Genomic DNA, 3,442 nt, shown 5'->3' on the forward strand with positions numbered 1-3,442 from the left:
GCTAAAGGGGAACTTGCCTGGAAGAAGAAATGTAGACAGAGTGAAATGTCTAGACCAAGCTTGTTCAACCCTCAGCATGCAGGCCACATGCAGCCCAGGGCGGCTTTGAATGTGGCCCAACACAAATTACAAATTCGTTAAGTTTCTTAAAACATTCTGAGATTTTTGGCCGGGCGCGGTGGCTCAAGCCTGTAATCCCAGCACTTTGGGAGGCCGAGACGGGCGGATCACGAGGTCAGGAGATCGAGACCATCCTGGCTAACCCGGTGAAACCCCGTCTCTAGTAAAAAAATACAAAAAAATAGCCGGGCGAGGTGGCGAGCGTCTGTAGTCCCAGCTACTCGGGAGGCTGAGGCAGGAGAATGGCGTAAACCCAGGAGGCGGAGCTTGCAGTGAGCCGAGATCCGGCCACTGCACTCCAGGCTGGGCGACAGAGCGAGACTCCGTCTCAAAAAAAAAAAAAAAAAAAAAAACATTCTGAGATTTTTTGTGATTTTTTTTTTTCAGCTTATCGGCTATTGTTAGTGTTCGTGTATTTTATGTGTGGCCCAAGACAATTCTTCTTCCAAGGTGGCCCAGGGAAGCCAAAAGTTTGGACACCCCTAGTCTAGACTGTGATTTTTATTCTTGTATTATTTTTTATTTGTATAAATTTATGGGGTACAAGTGTAATTTTGTTACTTGCGTAGACTGTGTAGTGGTGAAGTCAGGGCTTTTAGGGTGTTGATCACCCAAATAACCTACATTGTACCCCTTAAGCAATCACTCATTATCCACCCCTTGCCTTACCCTTCCAAGTCTCTGTTATCTAACATTCCACACACTACCTCCATGTGTACACTTTATTTAGCTCCCATTAAAAGTCAGAACATGTGATATTTGTCTTTCTGTGCCTGGCTTGTTTCACCAAAGTCAATGGCCTCCAGTTCCATCCATGTTGCTGCAAAAGACATAATTGCATTCTTTTTATGACTGTATAGTATTCCATTATGTAGACATGCCACAGTTTCTTTATCTAATCTTCCGTTGATGGAAACTTAGGTTGATTCCTTATCTTTGCTATTGTGAATAGTGCTGTGATAAACATACTATTGCAGGTGTCTTTTTGATATAATGATTTATTTTTCTTTGGGTAGATACCCGATAGTGGGATTGCTGGATGGAAAGTAGTTGAATTTTTAGTTATTTGAGAAATCTCCATAGTTTTCCATAGAGGTTGCACTAATTTACATTCCCACCAACAGTGTATAAGAGTTCATTCCCTTTTCTCCCCATCCTCACTAATATCAATTAGTTTTTCTCTTTTTAATAGTAGCCATCCTGACTAGTGTAAGATGGTTTCTCATTGTGGTTTTAATTTACACATCTCTGATAATTAGCAATGTTGAGCATTTTTTCATATGTCAGTTGGCTATTTGTCTTCTTTTGAGAAATGCCTATTTATGTCCTTTGCCCACTTTTTAATGGGATTACTTGTTTTTTGTTTTTTTTTTTAAAAAAAAAAACATCTCCTCCTCCCGTTTTCCTTATTCTTACTGAAATGCACATGATGTTTACAGACGGCAACGTCAGGCAGTTCTACAATCACAATTGTTATGCTGCTTTGCAAAACATAAAAACAAAAAATTTAAAATCAAAAAAAGAAAATATCTATACCAAAGCAAATACAGACTATAATTATTTTCTAATTTTGGAAAGAAGCAAGTCTTGAAAGTAGCTTTGTTACTTCCAACAAACTATATACAAAGAAATTCTGTACAACTTACAGTAACTATTTCCCAAGACTGTCGCCTATTTCAGGGTGGAACAGTTTGAACTTATTGAACCACAGTGGGAAAGACAACTACTTAGCTTAATGGGGTGGGGAGGAGTACTGTATACTTCCATGGTAACTGTCTGCAAGTAAATGGACAAGGTCATAATCTATTTAGGGACCTGTTTTGTATGTCTCCCAACCCTGTACCCATCTTTTGTTTTGTTTTGTTTTTTTAAAGTACTTTCAAAAATAAAGCAAAAAAAAAAAAAAAAGATTGTAGAATTACAAATTCCTCCAACTTTTTTGTTTTCTAGATGGAGTCTCGCTGTCACCCAGGAAGCTGGAGTGCAATGGTGCAATCTCAGTTTGCTGCGACCTCCACCTCTGGGGTTCAAGGGATTCTCCTGCCTCAGCCTCCCAAGTAGCTGGGATTACAGGTACCCGCCACCACACCCAGCTAATTTTTGTATTTTTAGTAGAGACGGGGTTTCAGTTTCGCCATGTTGGCCAGGCTGGTCTCAAACTCCTGGGCTCAAGTGATCTGCCCACCTCAGCCTCCCAAAGTGCTGGATTACAGGCATGAGCCACTGTGTTTGGCCTCCTTTAACTTTAGAACTTTAAATAGGATGTCCTCAAATGGACTTATTTTAGTTGTTAGGGAGTCAATGTTTGATATTTAAATACAGTTCAGTTGCAGCCACAAGAGTTTGAATGTATTCCACACACTTCCCTTTGCCTTCCTGAACACCAGAAGAGGTGGGCCACAGAGCAAGGAATCTCAGGTGACTTAATTTAGTTCACCAGTGCCTACTCTGTTGAAGATCTGGATTTTCATTCCAGAGGAGAAATTCATGGGAAGGAGTGTTTCCTTTCAGAGGGTCACATACTAATTTTGAAAAAATATAGTTGGTGCAACTTATGCCAAGTAATTATGCAGATTTTTTGCTCTGAGTATTGCATGAAGGCTACAAAGTTGGAACAGGCAAATCCTGGGTATGAAAGCTTTAATTTAAATACTTCACTTTTTTTGTAGCCATAGTCTCTCTTTTCCTATTTTATGACCACTGAAGTATTCCCAGGCCCTGTTTGTTTGTTTGTTTTTGAGACAGAGTCTCACTCTGTTACCCAGGCTGGAGTATAGTGGTGCGATCTCAGCTCACTGCAACCTCCGCCTCCCAGGTTCAAGGGATTCTCCTGCCTCAGCCTCCCAAGTAGCTGGGACTACAGGCATGTGCCACCACGCCTGGCTAATTTTTTGTATTTTTGGTAGAGATGGGGTTTCACTATGTTGGCCAGGCTGGTTTCGAACTCCTGACCTCAGGTGATCCACTGGCCTTGTCCTCCCAAAATGCTGGGTTTACAGGTGTAAGCCACCATGCCTGGCCTCTGCCTTAAACCTAAGTGTTATTAGTGGAGGGTGTCCAGGTTCTTGTTGTATTGGACAAAACAGAAAAAGCAAGGAAAGAATGAAGCAACGAAAGCAGATTTATTAAAAATGAAAGTATACTCCACAGTGTGGGAGCAGGCATGAGCAGCGGCTCAAGGGCCCAGATACAGAATCTTCTTGGGTCCAAATACACCCTAGAGGTTTCCCATTGGCCACTTGGTGTTCACCTCATGTAAATGAAGTGGTGGCCCGCAATCACTCTGATTTGTTGCTGTCCGCAACCAATTTTGAAGTTACAA

Source organism: Macaca mulatta, chromosome X (assembly GCF_049350105.2).
Source record: "Macaca mulatta isolate MMU2019108-1 chromosome X, T2T-MMU8v2.0, whole genome shotgun sequence".
NCBI classification, from domain to species: domain Eukaryota; kingdom Metazoa; phylum Chordata; class Mammalia; order Primates; family Cercopithecidae; genus Macaca; species Macaca mulatta.